Raw genomic sequence first — 10760 nt, forward strand, 5'->3', positions numbered from 1 at the left:
ATTCAAGTGATACTTAGAAAATGCAACCGAGCTTAAACAATTCCGCTCATTTTTCTAAAAATTTTAGTTTAACCTATTTAATAAAATTCGATGGAAATTCTTGTTTTCTTTTTGTAGGAATAAAAGGAAATGAAATATAACCAAACTTGGGATCTTTGCAAGCAATCTTCCATGAAGAAACTTGGCTACAAGTGGTTTGGGGTTTGGGTTTTTAGGGCTTAGGGCTTTTTGGGCTTATGACTTAGGGCTTTTAGCGCTTTTAGGGCTTTTAGGGCTTATGGCTTTAGGGTTTAGGGTATAGGGTTTAGGGGTTTAGGGTTTAGGGTTTAGGGCGCTTAGGCTTTTAGGGATTTTAGGGCGCTTAGGGCTTTTAGGTTTTAGGGCTTAGGGCTTTTAGGGATTATGGCTTAGGGCTTTTAGGGCTTAGCGCTTTTAGGGCTTAGGGCTTAGAGCTTAGGGCTTTAAGGGCTTTAAGGGTATTTAGGGATAAGGGATTTTAGGGCTTTTAGGACATTTAGGGCTTTTGGAGCTTTTAGGGCTTTTAGGGCTTAGGGCCTTTGGCTTAGGGCTTAGGGATTAGGGCTTGGGCTTTTAAGGCTCGGGCTTTGGGCTCTTTGGCTTTTAGGGCTTTTAGTGCTCTTAGGGCTTTTTGGGCGCTTAGGGCTTTTAGGGATTAGGGCTGATATTTTAATACTTTTTTCTCATTCAGTTAAGTTGTTTATAATGTGTTTGATATTATATTTATAAATGATTAAATTAGTGGATGTTACTCCCTAAATATTAATGGACAACAAATTTATTTATAAACATGTTTTAGGTTAAATATTTGTTATAATTATAATACTAGAATATTTTATGATTTATAATAAACTAGGGAAGGTTAAACACAAATATTGGAGAAATATAATATTAAAATAAATAAATTATTAAAACTAAAAAATTATAAGTATATAATTTTTTTTCAATTTATTGTTATCTTACAAATACTAGTAGACTATAAAATTTTTTTTAGAGCAATGGTCAAAAATAGAAAATTTCACAAAAATATTATATATAGCTCAATTTGATTTTCATTTTTCTAAAATTTAAAAAATTCACGTTAATACATTAAAAAAAGCATAAATTATTCTGTGTAAATAAGAGTTGGTAAATTGCTACATTATTATTTAATTTATAATGTCATTTACATTGCATTGTAATTTACAACATCCTTTTTTATTTATTTTTATAAATGGTATGGGTGAGTACTCAGTGCGGTTTAATGGAAAGATTAATTATAATAAAGCTTTAGCCAGCTGTCTTAGTTTGAAACTTAATGGCGTCAACGGCATCCAACGGCTACATTTTTAGGTTTACTTACTTCATTATTTAACTTTACAGATAACCTCCATCGCAAACCAATTTTCTCCAGAATTTTCTTTTTCCGCCTCAGTGCACGCTGGTCTAACCTCTGAACCCTAATACTGATTTTCCTTTTCCTTTTCCTTTTCTTCTTCTCATTATCAGACGTTTGTGAATTCTACGGCCTTTGTGATTCAGGTGATGCGGCTTTCTAAATTCTGGGCACTATCTTTCTACATCGTTTTTGCTTCGTGTCTTTTTTTTTTTTTTACTGTTTTTCGCTAAATGTCAAATTTAGGGCTCGTTTGACAAGCTTTTGATGCGTATTGTTTCCTAATCACTTTTGATTACATAGTATTGGCAATTGATTCAGATTAAATGTTTGTTTCTTGAATTCGAAGTGTTCAATTTTTATAATTTCTGCAGCGTTTTTATCTAGATGATTTTTTTTTAATAAATGATATTTACTGTTAATTTCTGGCGAATTTAAACGAGATAATGAGTAGAGGTATTATATTCTAGTCTCTTTTAGTGACAAAGGATTGGGAGTTGCTTCAGATTTAATGTTTTTTCCTTGAATTCGAGATCCTGGAATTGTTTTCAAATACACTTACCGACTTACGTTTATTTTAATTAGACAGTAACTGGTGTGTACCAGGATCGGTTTTCTATTTCAATTCTTCTCTGAGAGTTGGGATTTACTATCGTTTTATGACGAAGCTTCTCATATATTTTAAACTTTGATTACTACTTTTTCAGGTGAGGAAATTTTTTGTCTGTATGGACATCCTAATGAAACATGGGAAATGGTTCTTCCAGTAGGCAGAGGTTCCACCGGAGCTTCTAGAGCCTGCACTTGGAATTAATTTTGCAACAGATGGCATGGACAGAAAATATTGGCGACCTCTTGTTGCTGTACATGGTGATTCCTGTTTGCTCTCTGTGGCTTTCTATTTTGGAGCAAGACTTGACCGAAGCAAAAGGTACAACTGTTCCACTTTTGAATTTTTGCTTGTGAGCTTTAAGTTAGGTTCTGTTAAATGCAATTCTTTTTAATCGTGCATTTATGTGAACTTTTATAGGTAATGTCATTTTACTTTTCTAATGTTTCTTTTGGCATCATTACCAAATACTCTTTCTGACATGTAGGTGATAAGTTCATAACCAACTTACACAATCACACAACTTCCTTGTGTTTCCCAGTTTATTAAGGTTGATTTACCTTCAATAACATTGTTACTGTCTGAGTAATTGTGGTTTTAGGAGGATGAAGAACTACATAACTGTTTATTCGATATGATTACATAATCTTCTTTTATGTGAAGGTGTGCACTAACTTTATCCATCTTACTAATCATATAATGACAGAACACTTTTCTAAAAGGTCTTTCCAGCAGATTTTTTCTTCTCTTTTCTTCTAGAAACTCTTTCCAGAACATATGTATATACACATATGTATATATATATATATATTTGCAAAATCTCTTGTTTGAAAGGTCTATTCAAAAGAATTTTCTAAAAGTTTTCTCGATTCATATTCTGTTTTCGAACACTTCCCAAAATATTTCTTGAACTTTTGTCTTTCTTTTTGTTTTTGTTTTTTTGTTCTAAAAAAGAAAACATTTCACAAAACTTTCAGAAAACCGCATGAGCAAGGGTGTTGGCCAGAACACACAGGGCAATGAGCAACAAGGCAACATGCACACGGTGCGTGGAAGATGTTGTCTTGGTGCCATCTTTGCACATGTGGAAGCAAACTTTCAAATGTCATTTACAAAACATTTAGCAAACTTTTTTTTTCTTCCTCTTTTCTTCTAGAAACTCTTTTCAGAACATATGTATATATGTGTGTTTATATACATAGATATTTGCAAAATCTCTTGTTTGAAAGGTCTATTCAAAAGAATTTTCTAAAAGTTTTCTCGATTCATATTCTGTTTTCAAACTCTTTCCAAAATATTTCGTGAACTTTTGTCTTCCTTTTTGTTTTTTTTTTTGTTCTAAAAAAGAAAACATTTCACAAAACTTTCAAAAAACCGCATGAGCAAGGGTGTTGGCCACAACACACATGGCAATGAGCAACAAGGCAACATGCACACGGTGCGCGGAAGATGTTGTCTTGGTGCCATCTTTGCACATGTGGAAGCAAACTTTCAAATGTCATTTACAAAACATCATTGCAAACTTTTTTTTTCTTCCTCTTTTTTCTAGAAACTCTTTTCAGAACATATGTATATATGTGTGTTTATATACATAGATATTTGCAAAATTTCTTGTTTGAAAGGTCTATTCAAAAGAATTTTCTAAAAGTTTTCTCGATTCAAATTCTGTTTTCGAACTCTTTCCAAAATATTTCTTGAACTTTTGTCTTCCTTTTTGTTTTTGTTTTTTTTGTTCTAAAAAAGAAAACATTTCACAAAACTTTCAGAAAACCGCATGAGCAAGGGTGTTGGCCACAACACACAGGGCAATGAGCAACAAGGCAACATGCACACGGTGCGCGGAAGATGTTGTCTTGGTGCCATCTTTGCACATGTGGAAGCAAACTTTCAAATGTCATTTACAAAACATTTAGCAAACTTTTTTTCTTCCTCTTTTCTTCTAGAAACTCTTTTCAGAACATATGTATATATGTGTGTTTATATACATAGATATTTGCAAAATCTCTTGTTTGAAAGGTCTATTCAAAAGAATTTTCTAAAAGTTTTCTCGATTCATATTCTGTTTTCGAACTCTTTCCAAAATATTTCGTGAACTTTTGTCTTCCTTTTTGTTTTTGTTTTTTGTTCTAAAAAAGAAAACATTTCACAAAACTTTCAAAAAACCGCATGAGCAAGGGAGTTGGCCACAACACACAGGGCAATGAGCAACAAGGCAACATGCACACGGTGCGCGGAAGATGTTGTCTTGGTGCCATCTTTGCACATGTGGAAGCAAACTTTCAAATGTCATTTACAAAACATCATTGCAAACTTTTTTTTTCTTCCTCTTTTCTTCTAGAAACTCTTTTCAGAACATATGTATATATGTGTGTTTATATACATAGATATTTGCAAAATTTCTTTTTTGAAAGGTCTAATCAAAAAATTTTCTAAAAAGTTTTCTCGATTCAAATTCTGTTTTCGAACTCTTTCCAAAATATTTCTTGAACTTTTGTCTTCCTTTTTGTTTTTGTTTTTTTGTTCTAAAAAAGAAAACATTTCACAAAACTTTCAGAAAACCGCATGAGCAAGGGTGTTGGCCACAACACACAGGGCAATGAGCAACAAGGCAACATGCACACGGTGCGCGGAAGATGTTGTCTTGGTGCCATCTTTGCACATGTGGAAGCAAACTTTCAAATGTCATTTACAAAACATTTAGCAAACTTTTTTTCTTCCTCTTTTCTTCTAGAAACTCTTTTCAGAACATATGTATATATGTGTGTTTATATACATAGATATTTGCAAAATCTCTTGTTTGAAAGGTCTATTCAAAAGAATTTTCTAAAAGTTTCTCGATTCATATTCTGTTTTCGAACTCTTTCCAAAATATTTCGTGAACTTTTGTCTTCCTTTTTGTTTTTGTTTTTTGTTCCAAAAAAAGAAAACATTTCACAAAACTTTCAAAAAACCGCATGAGCAAGGGTGTTGGCCACAACACACAGGGCAATGAGCAACAAGGCAACATGCACACGGTGCGCGGAAGATGTTGTCTTGGTGCCATCTTTGCACATGTGGAAGCAAACTTTCAAATGTCATTTACAAAACATCATTGCAAATTTTTTTTTTCTTCCTCTTTTCTTCTAGAAACTCTTTTCAGAACATATGTATATATGTGTGTTTATATACATAGGTATTTGCAAAATTTCTTGTTTGAATGGTCTATTCAAAAGAATTTTCTAAAAGTTTTCTCGATTCAAATTATGTTTTCGAACTCTTTCCAAAATATTTCTTGAACTTTTGTCTTCCTTTTTGTTTTTGTTTTTTTGTTCTAAAAAAGAAAACATTTCACAAAACTTTCAAAAAACCGCATGAGCAAGGGTGTTGGCCACAACACACAGGGCAATGAGCAACAAGGCAACATGCACACGGTGCGCGGAAGATGTTGTCTTGGTGCCATCTTTGCACATGTGGAAGCAAACTTTCAAATGTCATTTACAAAACATTTAGCAAACTTTTTTTCTTCCTCTTTTCTTCTAGAAACTCTTTTCAGAACATATGTATATATGTGTGTTTATATACATAGATATTTGCAAAATCTCTTGTTTGAAAGGTCTATTCAAAAGAATTTTCTAAAAGTTTTCTCGATTCATATTCTGTTTTCGAACTCTTTCCAAAATATTTCGTGAACTTTTGTCTTCCTTTTTGTTTTTGTTTTTTGTTCTAAAAAAGAAAACATTTCACAAAACTTTCAAAAAACCGCATGAGCAAGGGTGTTGGCCACAACACACAGGGCAATGAGCAACAAGGCAACATGCACACGGTGCGCGGAAGATGTTGTCTTGGTGCCATCTTTGCACATGTGGAAGCAAACTTTCAAGTGTCATTTACAAAACATCATTGCAAACTTTTTTTTTCTTCCTCTTTTCTTCTAGAAACTCTTTTCAAAACATATGTATATATGTGTGTTTATATACATAGATATTTGCAAAATTTCTTTTTTGAAAGGTCTAATCAAAAGAATTTTCTAAAAAGTTTTCTCGATTCAAATTCTGTTTTCGAACTCTTTCCAAAATATTTCTTGAACTTTTGTCTTCCTTTTTGTTTTTTTGTTCTAAAAAAGAAAACATTTCACAAAACTTTCCGAAAACCGCATGAGCAAGGGTGTTGGCCACAACACACAGGGCAATGAGCAACAAGGCAACATGCACACGGTGCGCGGAAGATGTTGTCTTGGTGCCATCTTTGCACATGTGGAAGCAAACTTTCAAATGTCATTTACAAAACATTTAGCAAACTTTTTTTCTTCCTCTTTTCTTCTAGAAACTCTTTTCAGAACATATGTATATATGTGTGTTTATATACATAGATATTTGCAAAATCTCTTGTTTAAAGGTCTATCCAAAAGCATTTTCTAAAAGTTTTCTTACTTCGAATCCTGTTCACAATCTCTTTCCAAAATATTTCTTGAACTTTTGTTTTCCTTTTTTTCTTTCAAAAAGAATACATTTCATAAAACTTTCGAAAAATTGAAAGAGCAAGGGTGTTGGTCACTCACAGGTCAAAATTTTAGTTTAAAAGGCCTATTCAATAACATTTTCTAAAAGTTTTCTCACTTCAAATTTTGTTTGTAAACTCGTTTCAGAATATTTTCTTGAACTTTTGTCGTCAACTTTTCTTTTAGAATGAAAAAAGGCATTTCATTGAACTGTCAGTATATTCCACGAGCAAGACAGCATACAATCGATGCATGGAAGACACAGCCTTGGTGCCATTGTGGCACAGGCGGTCAAACAAACTTTAAAAGGCCCCTTACATAATATTGTCTTAATTTTCTTCTCTTTTTTCTCTTTAAAAAACTCTTCCTGAAACACATTTTCAATTTATAAAAAACACATTTTCTCTCCAATGTAGATTTTGCATAATAAATTCCCTGTTTAAATAATATTTAAGAGTGAATTTTCACTTTTGTGTATTATTCTCTATCTTACATGTATCTCTTCATAATTATTGGATCTGTTCTATAACTTTTCTTGTAAATTTCTATATAAATTGCAATCGTTGTATAACATTTATCAATTTAGAAAAATCTTAGGTGATTAAAGGAAATCTGATTGTCCGAAAATCACTTTTTTCTATTTCATCATCACCCGACCCAAATCCCCCTATGGTTGCCGTTTGGCTTTTCTATTTTTTTTTTCTTGAAATTAAGTCTATAAACACTCATTCTATCTTCAGTTATATGTTCCAGAATTATATTATATTTTAGTTTGACTTCTTTGTATATTATTATTGGTACATTTCTATGTTTTATTTGCACAAAATTATATGTTTTTTTTATAACGATGGATAACTTCTTTGTTACAATGTCCAGTAATTATTTGACTATCATTAATTTCTAATTCTGATTGATTTTTCTATGTTAGCACTGGACGCTTTACATGTATTTTTATTTTACTTCCTTTGATGGATTTATTTTTCTTTTAGTTTTTCTTTCAACATTTTCTTCTTTCTTGAATTTTTCTACTTTTGTAGAGTAGATTGTCAAATTTTATATCTTTGTTATCTTGGTAGAAGTTATTTATTTTTGCCGTATGGGTGATTTTTTGTTTTTTTGCCCATTCTATTCTCTTGGTTCTCTTTTCTTTTTCGGTTCATATATTTATTAGTTTAGGGTTTGAGTTGATACAACCCTCAAAATTGAAGAATATAAATTGATATTTAGCCAAAGAATTTCTTTAGATGTTTTGAGGCCATGCGTGACAGTACTTGACCCTGGATTTTAAACAGCATCCAAGGTTTGTTGACTTTTGCCCTACCTATATCTGAAAATTAAAAAACAATCAATTGTGTAATATTGGCTGAAAGATTCTTCATATGCAAATAATGGACAATTTTTCGGTTTCTACATTGCCTCAAGGATGCTAACATCTTACTACAGTGGGTCTTGGACCGGACCTTTTCTGCAGAGCTCCTTCCATTGCCTGCCATGAACTTTTGCATTTTTGACTTATAGGCACTCGTTATTTCTTTCTTGTGTTGTATTCAATAAAAATAAATACCATGTTCCTTGACTATAATTTTGTGTATACAAGGGTAACTGAAACATTCAAAGCCTTGCTTTCGGCTTCCCTAGCTAAGCCACAATGATGTTTTTCTATCCTTTGGGCACTGAGAAAAGGCAGATGCTGCAAATGAAGGGGGTACACCTTACAAGACAATGTTTGATGCTTTTGCAGGTAAAATTTGTATTAGTTGTTATGTCTGGAAGTGATTTTATATTATTATAGTTGGTTATTAGTTGTTATAAGTAATTCTGAAGTGTGGCAATGATTATTTAGAGTGAAATCTGGGCTCTGACATACATGATTTATGTTCTTTGTAATTCTGTGCTCATTATCTATGTGAGTATGCGTTCTTGTCCTCAATCTTTTTGCAACCTTTTCATGTCTTTCATATTTTGAACTATACGCATTTGTGGTTTTCGTAGAACTTTAACAGACACTCCTATACTTCTACTGCGAAACCACTTTTAATTATCTATTTGCAATATGCTGAATGTTCTATCATTAGAAAGCTACTTTCAGGAGTATTATAGATGATGAAATAAACATTAAAATCCTAACATTGAAAAATCAAGCAAAAGGAGGAGAAAAAGTTTGCCGAGGTGTAGTTTATAGGAATCATCATTTCCTCAATTTGACGCAGGTATATGAGTGATTTTTTACTTTTGTATTCATTTCTCTCTTTACCATTATGGGATCTGTTTTATGACCTTTTTCGTGAATTTCTATGTGAATTGCAATTGTTGTATAACATCCAATATGATCTTAGAAAGATATGAGGTGATTAAAGAAAACTTGATGGTTGAAAAATCAATTTTTCTTGTTACATCTCATGTCGATGCTCCAAATTCGAGAACCATTTAGTTTTTGTTCTCTTAGTTAAACCTTTAAATTACATTATATTCTTTAGTTTGACTTCTTGTATATTATTATTTTGGTACATTTCGTAGTTTTATTTGCACCAAATACTTTCTTTCTTTCCTTGTTTGTTGCATGGGGCGCTTTCAAGGTATTTTTCCTTTACATTATGGATTTATTTTTTAGTTTACTTTTTCTTCGTACATTTTATTTTTCTTCTCATCATTTGCTACTTTATTTTAAAGTAGATAATTAAATTTTATTTATTTACTTTTGGTGGATGATTTTTTTCTTTTTCCGTTTATGATCTCTTGGTGTGGTTCAAAATTTTTTTCTTTTTTTTTTTACTTGTGTAATTTATTTTTCTTGGATGGTTCAAAATATTTTCACCATTTTGCCGTCTGTTTAGTTTCTTTTTATTACATTCTTATTTATTATTTTTCTAGCTTTGTTGTTTGGTTTGTCTAGTTTTTGATGTAAGGTCACTTTTAAAAATAGCAAAACAAATTAAAATATTTATAATAATATGGCAAAATTTTAGATTTTCTCAAGATAAAATTTGATAGACTTATATCATAATGTCTATTAGAAGGGTAAGAATTGTTGGAATTTTTTGTCCTAAAACTCGTAGTTTGATTATATTCTGTTTCAATAAAGTTGTTATTGAGAAAAATATTATAATCCTAAATCCAATAAATCAAGTTCCAAGGCTATTTTTTGAATAAACTTGAACTTTATGTGTAAACATAAACGTAGATCAAGTTTTGACATATAGCCTAAATAGTCTATAGTATATGAATAAAGGTTGGACACCTTATTTAGAGAAACTATGGATGCGACCCACTTTGTAGTACAAACGATATTTTGAATTTAAGGAGCAAGATGTAATATTGGGGTACATATAGCCTAAATAAGGTTTTAGGATTTAAGGCTTTTAGCGCTTAGCGCTTTTAGGGCTTGGGCTTTGAACAGCTTGTTGACTACCCAGTTTCAGTTTTAACTGAGAAATATGGAACACATTGTGGATACTGGCTTCCGGCGGTAACATCAATCTGTACGCAACTGCTCCTATTTCTTCAGTAATTTTGTAGGGTCCGTAATATTTAGGTGCTAACTTTTCACACTTCTTCCGAGCCAAGGAGTGTTGCCGGTAAGGTCTCAATTTCAAGTAGACTTCATCTCCTACCTTAAATGTTAACTCTCATCTATTTCGATCAGCCATTTTCTTCATCCTGTTCTGGGCTACACACAGGTGTTCTTTTAAGGCATTGATGGCTAAGTCACGTTCCTTCAGCAGCGTGTCAACCTCATTATTAGGAGTTTTCTTGTAACCATAGGATAACAGGGGAGGAGGCGGTCTGCGGTATACCGTCTGGAAAGGGGTCATTTTGGTGGATGCATGGAAGGTGGTATTATACCACAATTCTGCCCATAGAATCAGTTTATCCCGTTTTTTTTGGTTGTTCATTACAGAAACATCGCAGATAAGTTTCGAGACATCTATTTACCCTTTTTGTCTGCCCATCAGTTTGTGACTGAAACGCGGTACTCCTCTTTAGAATAGTTCCCATAGTTGCAAACAGTTCCTTCCAAAAATTACTAAGAAAGATTTTATCCCGATCTGTGATAATCGACAAAATTACTTAGGATAATCGCCTAGTAGGTCTTTAGAATAGTTCCCATCAGCCGTGCTTGCTTACTATTTTGTCGATGAATATGGAAGCAACTTGCTTGGCTGAAAACGGATGTCTCAATGATATAAAGTAAGAATACTTACTCAGCCGATCAACTACCACCATGATCACATTAACCCCTCCAGCTAGTGGCAACCCCTCAATAAAGTCCATGGTCCAAT

The 10760-nt window shown here is 32.5% G+C and overlaps 1 long non-coding RNA gene across 1 annotated transcript; it reads left to right on the forward strand.

Moving 5' to 3' along the window:
* Window positions 1-1379: 1379 nt before the first annotated feature.
* LOC116402185 lies at window positions 1380-8410 on the forward strand. Its single transcript, XR_004214635.1, has 3 exons — window positions 1380-1539; window positions 2101-2324; window positions 8078-8410. It is a non-coding gene; the product is annotated as an uncharacterized LOC116402185 (long non-coding RNA).
* The last annotated feature ends 2350 nt before the right edge of the window (window positions 8411-10760 follow it).

Source organism: Cucumis sativus, chromosome 2 (genome assembly GCF_000004075.3).
Source record: "Cucumis sativus cultivar 9930 chromosome 2, Cucumber_9930_V3, whole genome shotgun sequence".
Taxonomy (NCBI): Eukaryota; Viridiplantae; Streptophyta; class Magnoliopsida; order Cucurbitales; family Cucurbitaceae; genus Cucumis; species Cucumis sativus.